This window comes from Coptis chinensis, chromosome 2, assembly GCF_015680905.1.
Source record: "Coptis chinensis isolate HL-2020 chromosome 2, ASM1568090v1, whole genome shotgun sequence".
NCBI classification, from domain to species: domain Eukaryota; kingdom Viridiplantae; phylum Streptophyta; class Magnoliopsida; order Ranunculales; family Ranunculaceae; genus Coptis; species Coptis chinensis.
In genome coordinates, this window is record NC_141457.1 from 105,723,217 (window position 1) to 105,741,865 (window position 18,649).

The following is an 18,649-nucleotide window of genomic DNA, read 5'->3' on the forward strand; positions in this document are numbered from 1 at the left end:
ATATCTCTTGTAAACTCTCCAATCTTTGCTATAAAGGAAACTCGGCTCTTGTGTGGATGTAGGTAACATTTACCGAACCACCTAAATCTTTGTGTCTCTTTGCATATTTACTTCCTTATTTATTGTTTGCTTGTTATGGGTGATGATAAATTAGTGGTTTTGTTTGTTTGAGTTTGTTGTGATAACTACCAAAGTCTTGGGTGGGTGATTTCCTTGGTGTGAGCTCCAAGTTGAAATCATTTGGGATAGAAAGTAGCTAGATTGAGGTGTGACTTTCTAGTGAAATCTCCCAACAAGTGGTATCAGAGCTACAGGGTGTGTGAGAAAAGACTCCACCTTTAGCATTGGAGGCTAGGTGTTTGAGGAAATTCCTCTGAGAGGTTCTCCACCGTTGGTTTTGATTCAGTAAAGTCATGACGACCGACAAAGAAAGCTACAGAGGATAGAAGTTTGTGGAACAAACTTTGGCTATTGGAAGATGCAAATTGAGGACGTTCTCTATCAAAAGGATTTGATGGAAACGTTGATAAGTGAGAAGCCTGAGGAGATTCCGCAAGACAAATGGGATTTGCAAGATAGAAATGCCTTGGCCACAATCCGATTGAGTCTTTCGAAGTTGGTAGCCTTCAACATTAAGACTGAGAAGACGGCGAAGTCTCTCATGGATGCACTTACAACGATGTATGAACAACCCTCGGCCGCGAACAAAGTCTATTTGATCACCAAGCTATTTAGTATGAGAATGTCGGAGGGGACATCCTTCAAGGATCACCTAAATGAATTCAACCAAACTAAGGACCAATTGGAGTCGGTTAAGATTACATTTAGTGATGAGGTGCTAGCTTTGGCGATACTTGGACAAATGCCTCCAAGTTGGAAGGCTACGATTGCGGCTATTAGTGGCTCTGCGGGAATGACCAAGTTAAAGTTTGAGCACGCGTTGTTAGTATGGTACTAACCGAGGAAACCGGAGACGTGATTGTCCTTCATCTTCGGGTCAACTTCGTGGTCGGCATTGAGTAATCGAAAGTAGGGAGAAATTCAAACATGAATCGTGGTAAGAAGAAGTGGAGGGAGAGATCGAAATCTCAAGCCCCCCGATTGCAAAGCGTTGAACACAAACCTCGAGACATAAGTGAAGTTGTGTGCTATAATTGTGGTAGGCCTGGCCACTATAGCCCCAATTTCCCGGGACCAAGAAACAACAACAACATTAATAAGAACAAGAAAAAGAATTAAGAAGCTAATGTTGTTGAGATGGTAGATGACGCTTTGATATGTTCGATGGAGCACAAGAAGGAGTCTTGGGTACTTGATTCCGGCGCATCTTTCCATGCTACCTCACATCGAGAGTTCCTTGAGAACTACACCGAAGGTGACCTTGGAATGGTCTTTCTCGGTGATGACCAACCTTGTGACATTGTCGGCAAGGGTGATGTGCATGTCAAGATGAATGGCTCGTCATGGTTATTGAGGGACGTCAGACACGTTCCGGATTTGACGAAGAATTTGATTTCTGTGGGGCAATTGGCAAGTGAAGGATTTGTTACAGTCTTCACCGGTGATACTTGGAAGGTCTCGAAGGGTTCAATGTTGTTGCAAATGGTAAGAAAGATGGTACTATCTATATGACTGCACATGGTTGTGAGTCGATTGTCGTGGCACATGGCAAAGAGGATCCGAATGTTTGGAACCGCAGACTTGGTCACATGAGTGAGAAAGGAATGAAAATCCTTCACTCTTCTGGTAAACTCCCAAAGTTACAATCGACTGAAATTGACTTCTGTGAGAACTGTGTATTTGGAAAGCAGAAGCGGGTGAGTTTTCAGAGAATGGGTTAGACTCCGAAAGCTAGAAGGCTTGAGTTGATTCATATAGATGTCTGGCGGCCAGCTAATGTCTCTTCACTTGGCGGAAAGTCATATTTTGTGACTTTCATTGATGACTGTAGTGGCAGGATACAGCACCGGGATATCAATGGTGAGATGTGCCGGGTCAGCCTAACACATAAGTCCGCGATCCACCGGATCGGGGTGACAGCGTGTGGTCGCGGTACGGAAACCCTACACGTGGAGATAAGAGGACCGCGAGATGGAGGAACAGGTGGAGGGCCGGGATGGATGAAAAGAAAGATATAAAGAGAAATAGTGAGGAGAGAGAAAAAGGGGGGGCGGATTCATTATTCCAAAGGGAGAAGACCTAAAGAGCGGAGAGCGAAGAAGAGGGAGAGAGAGTGGAGTGAGTAGGGCCGAGAAGGAGAATATTGCCTAAAAGCTAGGGAATAGTGCTTGTAATAGCATTAGGGTTGTAACATTTGGCGCCGTCTGTGGGGACAAACGAAGTAGAAATGGCACCAAAGAAGGCGGCGGGTAGGCCCTGAAAGGTAAGGATCCCAGAACAGATGCCGGAAGCTGTGGTAGAAGAAGGGGAAGGACGAGAGGAGGGAAGAGTAGAAGAAGAAGCGCGGCTTATGCGGGAAGAGATTGGAAGTCTGAGGGAGGAAAATGAGGAGCTGAGACGAGAGAGGGAGAGGATGGAGGAGGAGACCGGGGAAGAAACAGGGGAGGAAACGGAGAATGAAAAGGCGGAGGGCGAAGAGGAACGAGGACCGACCACAGTGGACAATCCGGTGACGGGTTAACGGTTGAACGAGTCCAACAAATGATTAATAAATGACCGAAGCCGGCGAATCTACAACAAACAAGGATCCAAACGGCGCGGCCGATCCAAGTGGTGGCGAAATTTGAACGCGAACCCGCTTGCAGATGCGATATGGACTTCGAGGTACCAAAACGCTTTAATCGCCCGAGATTCGAGAGATATGATGGAACGGGTGACCCGGCAGATCACATCCATCACTTTAGGCAGCAGATGCCCTCCGGCAAGAGGCGCAGGTATGATGGGTGCGGTGCATGATGTTCCCGGCCGCCTCAAGGGTGGGGCTTCCGACCGGTACTATCGGTTGCCTTGAAGAGCATAACCAATTTCCAAGAGTTAGAGCGGCGTTTGTTGACCACTTTATACATGAAGAGGAGAGGGTTGTGGACATCAGCGGCCTTATTTAACGTTTAGGCAGAGATCCGCTGAATCGGGTCGAGAGTACCTATGTCGCTTCAAGGCAGAGACCCTAAAGGTAGAGAATTTGGATGAGAGGACAGCGGTAATAGCATTCGAAAGGGGGCTGCGACCTGGAACGGCGGTCCATCAGTCCGTGGCGAAGAACGAGATCGCAACATTGCATGAGTTATATCCGCGGGTAGAGAAGTATATAAGATATGAAGACACCATGCAGAAGGAGTCGAAGAGGGGAGCTAAGACAGTATCGGCGGTAGAGAAGGGGGGTGAACGTAGAAAGACAGAGGGAAGTGACCGAGGCAGGGAGAGGTATCGCAGACAATCCTCGAGGCCGGAAAGAGGAAGGGAGATAGCGCGGAGAGAGCAAAGGGAGCGGAAGCCATACCGCGAGGTGGAACATGTCCCGTTGGCGAGACCGTTGAGTGAGATACTGCCGCTGATTAAAAATGTGCAAGGATATGAAGGGCCGCGAACCATTCCGGCCAAAATGCCCAACAAGCCGTTCTGTGTGTATCACCAGGTGCGCAATCACGAAACCAATGATTGTTACGCCTTGAAATGGTTAGTCCAAAGATTAATAGAGAAGGGGATGCTGAGGAAATTCATAGGGGAAACTCCAGACCGGGAGCCTGGGCCTGCCGCGGGACGAATATTGGGAACCATAAATGTTATTTTCAGCGGGGAAGCGTTGAGTCACAATGCCCACCGGGATAAGGTCAGGAGGACGGCGAGTATTCAATAGGTCAACGAGTCCCACAGAGGGCAGAGATCTGAGCAGAAGTTAATGGCGGGGAGGAGAAAATTACATTCTCCAAAGGCAGACCTCCGAGGTGTGGATCGCCACACGAGGATCGTTGGTTATTCTGAAGAGCGATGGGCAATTATGTGGTCAAAAAGGGTCCGATAGACTGCGGTAGCGCCGTGGATTTGCTATTCGAGAGGAGCTCTTGAGGAGATGGGGATCAACCGGGGCAACCGGAGACCTCCGGACAAGTTTGTATGGATTCAATGGGAGTGTTCTGAGCCTATGGGGAACCTGGCTGCCAGTGACAACGGGGCCCGTGACAGTGTTCTCAAGGTTCATGGTGGTCGACTCCAACTCCCAATACAACGCGATCTTGGGGAGGAGATGGATACATGAGATGAGGGCGGTGCCGTCGACTTACTATCAAGTTATCCGATTCCCTACCCCAACGGGAACATATGAGGTCCGCGGAGATCAGGTGGCCTCCAAGAACAGTCACTAGAATACAATCAAAAGGATGTCCCGCGGACCAGAAGAGGAGTCGATGAGCTCTAGGAAGAGGCCGGCATAGCAATTACAGTGCGGGGCCGTGGAGGAAGGGGAGGGGGTCGCGGAGGTTCCAAAGACTTTAGACGAGATAGAACTAGTAAGCTTGGGAAAGGGTGAAGAGGAGGAGTTCACATCGATAGGGTCGAGTCTTACAGAAGAATGGAAGGATAAGTTGGTCCAATGCTTGGTGAAGAACAAAGACGTCTTTGCGTGGGGGATAGAGGATGTCACGGGTTTAGATCCGGAGTTTGCATGTCATCGCCTGCACATGAGGGAGGACGCGAAGCCAGTGAGACAGAAGATGAGAGGCATGAGACCCAAATATGGAGAAGGAATCCGAGAAGAGGTTGCTAGGCTAAAGGGTGCGGGGATAATAAGAGAGGTGGAATTCACAGACTGGTTGTCCAACGTGGTCGCGGTCCCGAAGAAAAATGGAAAGGTCCGGATGTGTGTGGACTTCATGGACGTAAATCTAGAGTGTTCGAAGGACAGTTATCCGATGCCGCGAGTGGATGAGTTGGTAGACAGGACTGCGAGGTTCAGCTTGTTCTCATTTATGGATGCGTCTATGGGGTACAATCAGGTGGCAATGTATGGACGGATCGAGGGAAAAACGCGATTCAGTAGTGGAAGGGGGCACATACTGCTATACTAGAATGCCATTTGGATTAAAAAATGCAGGAGCCACATTCCAGCGCTTGGGAGAGAAGATGTTCGAGGGCAAAATCCGAAAAGGCATTGAGATATACATCGACGATATGGTGGAGAAGAGTATGTCAGAACAGGAGACTTGGAAGGGTTGGAGGAGACATTTCAGATATTGCGAACACACAATTTGAAACTCAATCCCGAGAAGTGCACATTTGGAGTCACCACAGGGAAATTTCTGGGGTATATTGTGACACAGCGAAGAATAGAGGCCAACCCAGAGCAGATAAGATCATTGGTGGAGATGTCATCACCCAAGACAGTGAAGAAGGTGCAGCGGTTGGCCGGAAGGGTCGCGGCTCTCAACAGGTTCATCTTGAAATCATCCGACAAATGTAGGCCGCTGTACAGACTATTGAGAAACACCACATATTTCACATGGACGACAAAATGTGAACAGGCATTCCAGGGGCTTAAAAGGTATTTAGAGGGTACGCCGTTGTTGTCGCGACCCGAAGAGGGAGAAAAGTTGTATTTGTACCTGGGGGTCACAGATTATGCAATCAGCTCGGTCCTCGTTCGAGTAGTGGATAAGATAGAAAGGCCAGTATACTTTTAGAGTAAGATGTTGTTGGATGCAGAGACCAGATACAGTCGGGTGGAGAAGTACGCCCTCGCCTTGATATTTTCGGCTCTGAAGCTGAAGCCCTATTTTGAAGCCCATGCAGTGATCGTGGTCACGAACTTACCTCTCAAGCAGGCTTTGAGAGCAGAGAAATCAGGAAGAATGTTGAAATGGGCTGTGATGCTAAGTTCGTATAACATCCAATATCAGGTTAGGACAGCGGAGAAGGCTCAGGCGGGGCGGAGTTCTTGGCGGAGTTCCCCGCAGAGGACCCTACATGGGGGGAGGAGATGATTTTGGAGCCGGAGAGGGAAGAGGAACTGGATAGCTTGAACCCATGGGACGAAAGAAACGGTTGGAGAGTGTTTTCTTTGATGGGTCAAGAACGGATCTTGGTGATGGGAATTGGTGTAGTATTGGTCACGCCAGACAACAACAGGCTAGAGCTGACAATGAAATTGGGTTTCGCAGCATCCAACAACGAAACGGAGTATGAGGCGGTAATCGCCGGCATGAGAATGGCAGAAGGCCTGGGGGTGAAGGAACTCACTGTATACTCCGACTCCAATTTGGTAGTGTGCCAGGCAAATGGAGGGTTCGCGGCAAGATGTCCCAGGATGGCAAGATATTTGGGAGTCCTGCGAAGCTGCGCGTCGAAGTTTGCGCAAATCCGTTTTATACATTTGAACCGAGGGGAGAATCGCCACGCAGATGCTCTGGCTTATCTAGCCGCTGCCATGCCAGGGTCCGAAGAAAGGACCCTCGAAGTGAGGAGGTTGGACAAGCCAAGTACCGAGGAAGCATTGGGAGTGATGAATACCGCGGAGGGTGACGAAGGATGGGTGGTGCCTATCAAGCAGTTTTTGACAGGGGGGGAGGGGATTTGTCCCAGAGAAAGATGAAGGTTGGAACAGACATCTCGAAGGTACACGTTGGTGGGAGGTGAATTATATCGGAGGAATTTCAATGGGCCTTTGCTAAGATGCTTGGGGCCTAAACTGGCTCAAGAGGTGCTCAGTGAGTTGCACAAAGAGGATTGTGGGAGCCACTCGGCGGGCAGGACAACAGTACACAGGTTGTTAACACAAGGCTACTTCTGGCCTCACATGAAAAGAGACGCCGTGGAATTTGCCAAAAAATGTGAGAAGTGCCAGCGGTTTTCTCAGTTGATATTGGCCCCAATGAGAGGCTATTACGGTGTGTCTAGCCCGTGGCCATTCGCGATGTGGGCCCTGGACATAGTGGGACCGCTGCCCATGGCCCGCGGTAAAAGGAGATTCTTATTGGCCGCGACGGACTATTTTACAAAGTGGATCGGGCGCGTACCATTGCAGCGAGGTAAAAAGAGGTGCAAGTGATCAAGTTCTTGTGGGGAAAACATTATATGCCGTTTCGGGTTGCCCTATTCTATCATTGCGGATAATGGAACCCGGTTCACGGGATCGGAAGGTTAGGAGTTTTCTCGCAAAGCGTATCACATCAAACAAGGATTCTCGGCCCCATACAACCCCGAGGGAAATGGACAGGCGGAGTCCTCTAACAAAACCATACTCAACAATCTCAAGAGGAAACTGGAGGGCAAGAAGGGGTCCTGGGCCGACGAACTAAATCGGGTGCTTTGGGCCTATCGGACAACCCCACGAACCTCGACCAAGGAGACCCCTTTTTCATTGGCGTATGGAGTAGAGGCCATGATACCGACAGAAATGGTGGCGGCAACCACTAGGACCTCGGCTGTCAAGGATGGGTCAAACTGGGGCATTCTGGCCAGAGACATGAACCTAGCAGAAGAAAGGAGAGACACAGCGTGCATCAAATTGGAAGAATATCATATCACCGCCGCGCAAAGACAACAAGAAATTTGAGAGTGAGGAGATTTAAGGTGGGAGAAAAGGTGCTTCGGCGGGTGACCCCCAGCACCAAGAAAGCAAGCGAGGGGAAGTTGGGTCCGACATGGGAGGGGCCTTACGTGGTGGTCAAGGTGGGGGGAACAGGCACCTACATGTTACAAACTGTGGAGGGCAGAGCGGTAGATAGGCCGTGGAATGTAAGGTTGCTGAAAAAATTTCATGAGTAAATGTAATGAGAGAAACTGAAAACGGCATGAGCTATTTGTAAATATATAAAACTGTAGCACTTTTGAGTTAAGTATTATTGCATGAGTTTTCATAGCCCCGAGTGAAGGGAAGGGAGGGGTGAGCCCTCAGGGCGAGAGGTCCAAACTTTAGTGGGGCAAAAAAGAGTTGCCACGAAGATGAGGTCTCACAGGGGCGGTGGAGAGGAGTTGCCCGGGACCTATGTGAGATAGGGGCAAACGGAAGGCGAAGAGGCTTCGCGGCGCAGCAGTGAGTGCTGCCCTGAGGTAGAAGGCGGAGGCCTGGTCTGGGCGTGGGGCAAGCAAATCAAATATTCTCAACCAAGGGGGGTGAATATACTAATAGGGGCCAGTTATTGCTGGATCCACATACGAGTAAGAGTGTCGACAGAAACAATCAGAGCAAACAGGCAAAACATAATATGAAAATCCCAACTGGTGGGGGTGAAAATATAACAAAATGTAACATAAAGAATATGACAAAGTAGCATCAAAAGAAGCCTAGCCAGGGCCTAAACAAGCTATTTTCAAGGCACAATGCTTTCGCGGATCACAGACTCGGCGGCTTCCTCTAGGATTTCATCCGCAGCCACGTCTATCGCCTCGGCTACCAACGCAGCAACCTCCTTCCCGTCAGCAGTGGAGTCCTGAAGTGGCACAACGACCTCAGATATTGGAGCAGCGGCAGGGGCTTCAGGAAGGAGACGGCCTTCTTTGGTGAGCCGGTCAAACTCCTCCTTGACCTTCTTGGCCACCCTCTTCTCGGCTTGGGCCCGAAAGCTGTTCCGGAGCTCGTCCATATCGGCCTCATGTTGGTTAAGGAGAGCCGATACCTCCTCCTGATGCTTCTGAGAGAGGGAGTCCAGAGCGGCGGCGTGCTTCTCTTGAAGGGTCTCGCGCTGATTACTCAGGCGGTCATTAACCTTGTCCATATAAGCAAGGTGGGCGGCCTCTGCAGTTTTAAGCTCGTCTTGGGCCCTGAGCTTGTCTAGGTCCGCGGCCGCATTCTTCTTCTCTAGATGGGCGACTTCCTTATCCAGCTCATCGATCCGTGCCCTTGCACCAAAGAGGCCGCAGATCATGAAGGAGATATCCAAACTCATCTAGAAGAAGGAGTAGGAGTTAGAATACTCAGAGAGATGGAAGAAAGATACTTGAATGCAAAGAAAAGGGTACCTTCTCCCATCCAGTGTAGAATGAAGTCCGGTGAGACTCAAAGGAGCCCCCCTCAGCGTACGCCATGTCCTTGGGGAGATGAGACCCGAAGAACAGGGAGGAAGCCACTGCTGGATTTTCCAAGGCAGAGTCGTTGGCATTTAGAATGCGGTTTCGAAGCTTGAAAGCGGGGCAAAACGGAGGAACGGGTCCAGCGGCCCCCTTATCAGTCCGTGGTGCTATCTCCTTCCGGGCCGCTGTTCCGCTTGAGGAGGTGCGGTAGGTTGGGATATGGTCCCAGCTGGGGGACCCTCTTCAGGAGCTGAGGGCCGTGGACGTTTGGAGGCCGAGGGGGGGGGGGGAGAGGAATGAGCAGCGGCGAGGGGGGCAGCAATGGGGACGACATCCTCATCCGAATCACTGTCGAAGAGTTTGCGTTTGTTAGCGCCCATGTCTGAAGTTTGAGAAGTGGTGGAAGGGGAATGAGAGGATGAGTATTGATCTCCCAAGTGGTCAGGGATCGGTATGAAGTAGGGGTTGCGGAGGGAGGAGTGGTCTTGCGATCAGGCTTGGGGCGGAGTGGGGGTTTCGCGGTATGGCGCTTTTTCTTAGGAGGTGGTGTGTCACATGGCTTTCTCTCTTTGGGGGGAGGAGGACGGAAAAATGGGGAGCAATATTTTCCTATGGACTTCAATTCAGGATCGGACAGTAGGGGAGTAGCGATTGCAGGGTCAATTCCGTGTATCACGGCTTGAGCAGGTCCCAGGTCGCGAATCTTCCGAAAAGTGGTGGAAGAAATGTGGTCGTAAGGTCGCGACTTTGAGTCGGGGCGCCAATCTGAAATAGAGAGCCATCAAGTCAGATGAGAAACCAAAAGATATACATCAATGGGGGTAGATAAAGAGGGAGACTCACCACTGGGAAGAAAAGCCAAGTGGTTAAGATTCAGTTCGGGTGGAAGATCCGCGGAGAGGAAATTGCCTGAGATATAAAAAGGGTAGTGATGCCACACTTTGTCTGAGGAAGTGACACAGAGAATAAAATGTTGTTTTCTAGGGCGGACACAAAAAGAGTGATAGCCGACACTGACACCCTTGGTGCTCTTTTTGATGAAGAAGTGAGCGGTCATGTCGCGAACCGTTATCTGGGGTATTTCAGAACGGTTGTAGTGGTTCGCGGCATACATGACCCTCCAGAAATTGCCAATGCCTTGGCAAGGGGGGATGTTAAAGTGATTACACACCTCGACATCAAGACGGGTGAGGGGCAAACGCAGGCCGGCAACAATTTGTCCTACCGTGGCTACGAGGCACCCCGGCCTGTAGGGAACCAAATGTGGGAAGTGAGTTAGGTCAGGCACATGTTCTAAGATGACATCAGCGGGTATCCCGTAAGCCACTTTAACAGCCTCAAGGTTAGGTCTACGGCTACGCGGTAGGGGCGGCGGGAGGGCAAAAGCTTGCCCAGAGATTGAAGGAGCCTCGGTCTGGTCGGGGAGAGGGGGGGAAGCATGGCTACGGGACGGGGAAGAGGAAGAGGTGGCGGATCTAGGAGCCGGCATCGTGGTCAGGGTGAAAGACACACAGCCACGACAAGGCGGAGAAAGAAGGGGAGATGAACAGATTCAAACACAAAGGACAAAGGAGAAATGCGCAATATAGCAATTAAATGGGGCTAGAGAGAAGAGGAGACCAACCTGAGGTAACAGGAAAGCAGCCGGAACAAGAATTTCCGCAGAAGAAACCGGAGAAGACGACCGTGCGAGCGACCGGTGCTGGAAAAGAAGAAGAAAGGTAGAGGGAGAGGTTGAGAGGAACTGAAAGGTAAAAGAAAAGCTAAGTGAGAGAGGAAAAATCGAGCGGGCTTTTTATAAGATGAGGGGGTAAAAGAGTAATTTGAGGGGAGCTGAAATCGAGGGGACACCAAAAGGAACCAGCCAATGAAGGACACGTGGATGCACAAGAAACGAGGGGGCGCCAGTTGTACTCACGTGGAAACTCGTGAATCCAGCGGTGAAAAGAAGACGGAAGGCTACGGTTGGAAAGTTTAATGTGGAGAGCTCTCGACTCCCCGATCGAGATACTATCGCGGACTCGAGAGGGGGCATCTGTAGTGGCAGGATACAGCACCGGGATATCAATGGTGAGATGTGCCGGGTCAGCCTAACATATAAGTCTGCGATCCACCGGATCGGGGTGACAGCGTGTGGTCGCGGTACGGAAACCCTACACGTGGAGATAAGAGGACCGCGAGATAGAGGAACAGGTGGAGGGCCAGGATGGATGAAAAGAAAGATATAAAGAGAAATAGTGAGGAGAGAGAAAAAGGGGGGGGGGGGCGGATTCATTATTCCAAAGGGAGAAGACCTAAAGAGCGGAGAGCGAAGAAGAGGGAGAGAGAGTGGAGTAAGTAGGGCCGAGAAGGAGAATAATGCCTAAGAGCTAGGGAATAGTGCTTGTAATAGCATTAGGGTTGTAACAATGACCATACTAGGAAGGTGTGGGTCTATTTCTTGAGACACAAGTCAGAAGTATTTAAAGTGTTCAAGACTTGGAAGGCCATGATTGAGAATGAGACAAGCTTGAAAGTAAAGAAGTTGAGATCCGACAATGGTGGAGAGTATGAGGATTCAGGTTTTAAGAAGTACTGTGCTGACAATGGCATCAAGATGGAAAAGACTTTGCCAGGGACACCTCAGCAGAATGGGGTTGCAGAGCGGATGAATAGAACACAGACAGAGAGAGCTAGGTGTATGCGTGCACTAGTAGGCTTGCCCAAGCAGTTCTAGGCAGAAAGTGTTAGCACAGCAGCTTACCTGATCAATAGAGGACCATCAGTACCTTTGAATTTTAAGATTCCAGAGGAAGTGTGGAGCGGGAATGATGTGAACCTTTCCCATTTGAAGGTGTTTGGTTGTGTGTCCTATGTTCACATTAGTGACCAAGCTAGAAGCAAGCTTGATGCTAAGTCACTAAAGTGCACCTTCATCGGCTATGGCGGTGATGATTTTGGGTATCGCTTTTGGGATGATCAAAATCGGAAAATCATTCGTAGTAGAGATGTTGTGTTTAATAAGAAGGTGATGTACAAGGACAGAGATGAAGCACAAACCAAGGAATCGGGTATAGAGAGCGGCACAAAGTATGTTGAGTTGGAAGACTTCGATGTAAGTCGTGGTATAGTGGGAGCCTCACAGTCAAAGGATGACAGTAGTAGTGACTCAGAGAATAATGAGAATACTACACCACCAAGTCCATCTCCACCTCGTGCCCCAAGGAAGACATCCAGGCCACATGTACCGAGTACGAGATATCCACCCTCCACCTATGTGAATTACTTGCTACTTACTGATGGTGGCAAGCCTCAATGCTATGATGAAGCATTGGAGGTGAGTGATGCAAGCAAGTGGGAGCTTGCTATGCAAGATGAGATGAAGTCCCTCATCTCTAATGGCACATGGGAGTTAGCCAAACTACCCATGGGTAAGAAGGCTCTACAGAACAAATGGGTGTTTAGAGTCAAAGAGGAACATGATGGTTCCCAGAGATACAAAGCGAGGCTAGTAGTCAAGGGTTTTCAGCAGAAAGCAGGCGTTGACTTCACAGAGATATTCTCCCAATGGTGAAACTGAATACCATTCGGTCAGTGTTGAGTATTGTTGCAGCGGAAGATTTGTATCTTGAGCAGTTGGATGTTAAAACTGCCTTTCTCCATGGTGACCTAGTTGAGGAAATTTACATGTAGCAACCAGAGGGTTTCATCAAGAAGGGTAAAGAGAATATGGTATGCGGTGCTCGAGAAAAGAGCTTGTATGGTTTGAAACAAGCCCCTAGGCAGTGGTACAGGAAGTTTGATAACTTCATGCAAGGAAATGGCTATTATAAGTGCAACGCTGACCATTGTTGCTACTTCAAGAGGTTCGACTCGCCTACATCATCCTGTTGCTATATGTTGATGATATGTTAGTAGCGAGTTCTGATATGTCAGAAATTGGGAGATTGAAAGAGAAGTTAGCAAGTGAGTTCTCTATGAAGGACTTGGGTGCAGCGAAATAGATTCTAGGGATGAGGATCAGAAGAGATAGGCAGAAAGGTATTCTGGAGTTGTCTCAGGCTGAGTATATTGAGAAGGTATTGAAGAGGTTCAACATGGGTAGTGCGAAACAAGTTTGCACACCTTTGGCACACTTCAAGTTGTCCAAGGAACACTCTCCCAAGACTGTTGAGGAAAGAAACTTCATGGCTAAGGTACCCATACCGCCATTGGAAGTCTTATGTATGCCATGGTTTGCACGCATCCGGATATAGCCCAAGCAGTGGGAGCTGTCAGTAGATTTATGTCTAATCCTGGCAAGCAACATTGGGAAGCCGTGAAGTGGATATTGAGATATCTGAGAGGTACTACAGAGAAATGCATATGTTATGGAAGGGGTGTTGTGAACCTGCAAGGGTATGTGGATGCCAATTTTGCGGGGAGAAGTAGATCGCAGAAGAAGCACTACCGGTTATGTCTTTACAAAGATGTGCTACCGCAGATGAGTTGGATTTTCGATTCTGTAAGATTGTTGTTTTGTCTACCACGAAGCAGAGTATGTGGTCATTCTGAGCAGGCAAGCAAAGAGATGATCCGTTACGAGTGGATTGATGGAAGAGCTTGGGATGAAGCAAGAGAGAAGTGTGTTACATAAAGGATACCGTCGAGTGCTATACATCTTGCTAAGAATTCCGCCTTTCATTCTAGGACCAAGCACATTGGTCTCCGGTATCATTTTATCTTATCTCTGTTGGAGGATGAGGTTTTGGCACTTGAGAAGATCCAAGGGAGTGAGAATCCGGTGGATATGTTGACCAAGACCATGTCTACTGAGAAGTTGAAGTTGTGTTCAACTTCGGTGGGTCTTCTTGCTTGAAGACCATGATGGATGAGCCGAGTGTTTCATTAGTAAATTGGATTTGGATTGAGTTGTTACAATTGAGATGTGATGTGCATGTAGAATCTTGAAGGTTCCAAGTGGGAGATTGTTGGGCTGTGGAACCGCTTTGTTTAATAAAACTCCCAGATCTCACCGCCAAGTTTTTAGAGTTCTGAAACTTTTCGGAATTTCGATGATTTGTCGATATTTCGGCCCCAAGCCCATATTTCTCACCTTTTTTTTTTTTCTATGTACACCTATATAAAGGAAATAGATTAGGGTTTTGAGATAACCTTTTGAGAGATTCATTTCTTGGGTATTGTGGGAGCTCTATTGAGCTAGGGTTTGAGTGAGGCCTCTTGTTCTTGATTCTTGATATCTCTTGTAAACTTTCAAATCTTTGCTATAAAGGAAACTCGGCTCTTGTATGGATGTAGGTAACATTTACCGAACCACCTAAATCTTTGTGTCTCTTTGTATATTTACTTCCTTATTTATTGTTTGCTTGTTATGGGTGATGATAAATTAGTGATTTTGTTTGTTTGAGTTTGTTGTGATAACTACCAAAGTCTTGGGTGGGTGATTTCTTTGGTGTGAGCTCCAAGTTGAAATCATTTGGGATAGAAAGTAGCTAGATTGAGGTGTGACTTTCTAATAAAATTTCCCAACATGTATTTATATTCCTAACATGTGTCAACTTTTAACAACCTTTAGGGTCTTATATGCTGCTTATCGTAATCCCTTCAGGAAGCTTATAAGATTGTTTTTTGGTGAATCCACGTGTCTAGACCGTAAAACAGATAAACAATTGGTTCATAAATCAGCGGAAGCGCCATTGGAAACCTTATGAGAACACACTTTAAAATAGTGCATTATTATGATGTCAAAGCAATTAGAACAAGATATTATGATTGATGTTACCAACAATCAACTCATAAAATAGTGCTGTAGTCCCTTTCAAAGAAATATAAAAGTGACTTGTGTTCAAATCGTAATGATTTTATTACCAATTATGTGATACCATATATCTATATAAAGGGGAATTTTGACTTAACCCCCCACAGATGGGTAGCGGTTTGACTAAACCCCCCATTTTTAAAATCATTTGAGTTTGCCCCCCACTCCGTCAATTTTGTGTGTAACAGACGTTGGTATTTTAGCTATTGACCATTTTACCCTTATGAAATAGATGTTGCATTGCCCCCCACATTAACACGTTAAACCTAGCTTTGCGAAAACCCCCCAAACGTTGCCATTATTTAATTTTTACACTCTCTCTCTCTCGTATTTTACCTATTGACCATTTTGCCCTTTCTGACAAATTAAGTGTTTTTTTTTCTTTAAAACAAATTAAGAGGTTTACTATTAGTTAGTGTAAACCCCCCAAACGTCAATATGCTATTTGAAACCCTAGATAAAAAACCCCATCGATTACAGATTTGAAGATAAAAAAAAAAAAAAAAAAAAAAAAAAATTAGGGGAAAATGAGGATAATGATAAAGGGAGGTGTTTGGAAAAACACGGAAGATGAGATATTAAAAGCAAAGCTGTTATGAAATATGGGAAAAATCAATGGGCTAGAATTTCATCTCTACTTGTTCGTAAATCTGCTAAGCAATGTAAAGCTCGTTGGTATGAATGGCTTGATCCTTCTATTAAAAAAGTAAGTTTCTTTTTCATTTGTTTTAATAATTTTCAAATCTAGGGTTTACCAATTAGTTATGTTTATTGTTTGTTTAGACTGAGTGGACAAGAGAAGAAGATGAGAAACTGCTCCATCTTGCTAAACTCATGCCCACACAATGGCGGACGATTGCTCTATCGTTGGCGGACTCCTTCCATGCCTTGAGCGGTATGAGAAACTTGTCGATGCCTTGCGTGTGTCAAGGAAGAAAACTATGAGCCAAATGATAACCCAAGGAAGTTGCGGCCCGGAGAGATTGATCCCAACCCCAAATCTAAACCCGCACGTCCGGATCCCGGCTGACATGGATGAGGATGAGAAAGAAATGCTTTCTCAAGCTCGGGCTCGGTTGGCTAACACCGTGGGGAAAGAAAGTTTAAAAGAAAAGCCGAGGGAGAAACAGCCTTGAAGAAGCAAGGAGGCACGCGTCTCGCAGAAGTGGAGAGAACTTAAGGCATTTGGAATTGATAACAGCAGAGAAAGAGAAAAAGAAAGGGATAAACTATAATTCCGAGATCCCTTTTGAGAAAAAGCCTCCACCGGGTTTCTTCGATGTTGCTTGATGAGGAGAGAGTAGTGGAACGACCAAAGTTTCGGCAACCATTGAAGAGCTTCGGCGGAAAAGAAGCGGTTTATGTTGAAGCTCGGCTAAGAAGGCAAGATGTTGCCAAGAACAAAATTGCTCAAAGGCGGGATGCCCCATCATCCATCTTGCAAAAGGTTAACAAGTTAAATGATCCGGAAACATTAGGAAGAGATCTAAACCGATGCTTCCAAAGACCGCAGAGATCTCGGATCATGAATTGGAAGAAATCGCAAAGATGGGTTATGCTAGCGATCTTGTTTCGTGAAGCGAGGAAATGTCGGAAGGAAGTGGTGCTACACGTGCTCTTCTTGCCAACTATGCACAAACTCCAAGACAGGGGGATGACACCATTTCGAACTCCACAACGCACACACGGTGGTAAAGGCCGATGCAATTATGATGGAAGCGGAAAACCTTGCAAGATTGAGAGAATCACAAACACCATTGTTAGGCGGTGACAATCCAGAGTTGCATCCTTCAGATTTTTCCGGTGTCACTCCTAGGAAAAGAGAAATACAGACACCTAACCCAATGGCTACTCCTTTATTGACTCCTCGAGCCACGGGTCTTACTCCTAGAAGTGGCATGACACCTTCATCTGGTCTTACTCCTAGAATTGTTTACTGTTAACTAAAAAATTGGGGGGTTTATGCAAATATCATATTGACATTTGGTGGGTTTACACTAACTAATAGTAAATCTAATTTGTTTTAATTTGTTTTAAAAAAAAAAAAAAAAAAAAAAAAAAAAAAAAAACTTAATTTGTCAGAAAGGGCAAAATGGTCAATAGGTAAAATACAAGAGAGAGAGTGCAAGAATTAAATAATGGCAACGTTTGGGGGGTTTTCGCAAAGCTAGGTTTAACGTGTTAATGTAGGGGGCAATGCAACATCTATTTCATAAGGGTAAAATGGTCAATAGCTAAAATATTAACGTCTGTTACACACAAAATTGACGGAGTGGGGGGCAAACTCAAATGATTTTAAAAATGGGGGGTTTAGTCAAACCGCTACCCATCTGTGGGGGGTTAAGTCAAAATTACCCATATATAAATAACCGTATTGACTCAACTATTAAATCCTTCTGACAAAATAAAGTCACAATAACTTTCGATCTTCACCAAATGCAATAATAATCAACTAATAGTGGATAGCTGAGACATTATACTCAACTACAGCGTCATGTGTGGTTGCATTATAGCTATAGGTATTATGAACCGCTACACCACGAAAGCAAACTGAAGACACCGGTTCCACCTACAATTGGCAATTCACGGGCGAATGAATGCACTATTCGCCTAGAATGCTAAGATCGCTCCCATTGTATTTCCCCTCGAAGTGAAGTGAAGGGTCAATGCCATGACGAGACCAAGCTCTTGTTGGTCCGCTGAACCAAAAGCCCTGGGCGCTTGGCCCACTATCTTTGATGTCGATTCAGGCCCAACATTCACGCGATCGTCGGCCATAAGCGATTACACCAAACAAGTATGGGGAGTTGTTTGTGTTATTTGCTTCAACTATTTTAATTGCACTTGGCTTCTTTCCACTTGGTATGTCATGGAAGTAGAAATGGAGTCAGGTCACTTTCTCCTTCCCAAGACCCGTGATTCACATGCAAATCTTCCTCATGTTCGGTCGTGGACCCGGTTCGATCATCGCCTTCAACACAAATCGCAACTTCAATCAAGAAAGACACTAACAGAACCAATATTATTACCTTCATCATATTTTTCTTTCTCTCTCTCTATTAGACGAGTTTACAAGAAAGAAGTCAAAGAACTAAAGTTTTGAAGAGGTTCCAAAGGTACTTATATAGGTAGAGTATCAAATAAAGAAATTATTATAGAAAATATAGATAGAATGTGCTACCAAGCAATCTCTTTAAAACTTAAAAGGGTTATGACAACTCTTCAAAGGAAGATTCAAAACCAATAAAACTTTATGAAAGAATTTTGGTAGACAAAAAGGAAAAAGTGAAGCTATAATGCATAGAAGTATTGTCTATATATATAATTTCTGATTGTGTTTATTACTCCATCCTATTTCTAACCTTGTACTAGCGGATAGACGTGCGGGTGGAAGTGGAGTAAGGGAAGGTTGACCTCTAATTTAACGTAAGAATTTAAATTAGATATCGAGCCACTTCAATCAAGAAATTGATTCTAAGGCCCAATTTCGATTCAAAACAACTCTAGAAGACATAGTTTTTTTTATAAGCACCCACAAAGACAAATTTCAAGTGAAAATAACCCAGAAAACCAATTTTCGAGTGAAAATAACCCTCGTGGACAAATGGCCCGAATTTGAAATAAATATTTTCCAATTTTCCTATTTATGTCGTTTTGTTATGAACAATGAGTGTTCATACCTTATACTGATGTATTTGTTCATACCCAAATAGGTGAACGTACCTTATATAATATATTGAAGCATGAACAATGATTGTTCATAACTCATGTTGATGTATAAACAATGATTCTTTATACTCCAATAGGTGTTCTTACTGATCATACATTATGTTAAGGTATGAACATTGACTGTTCATACCCCAAATAGGTATCAACAATAAAAACAAT

The 18,649-nt window shown here is 46.2% G+C and overlaps 1 pseudogene; it reads left to right on the plus strand.

Annotated features, from left to right (window-relative positions):
• The first annotated feature begins 15,262 nt into the window (after positions 1 to 15,262).
• On the plus strand, positions 15,263 to 16,704 carry LOC147520069 (cell division cycle 5-like protein pseudogene; annotated as a pseudogene).
• Positions 16,705 to 18,649: the final 1,945 nt, after the last annotated feature.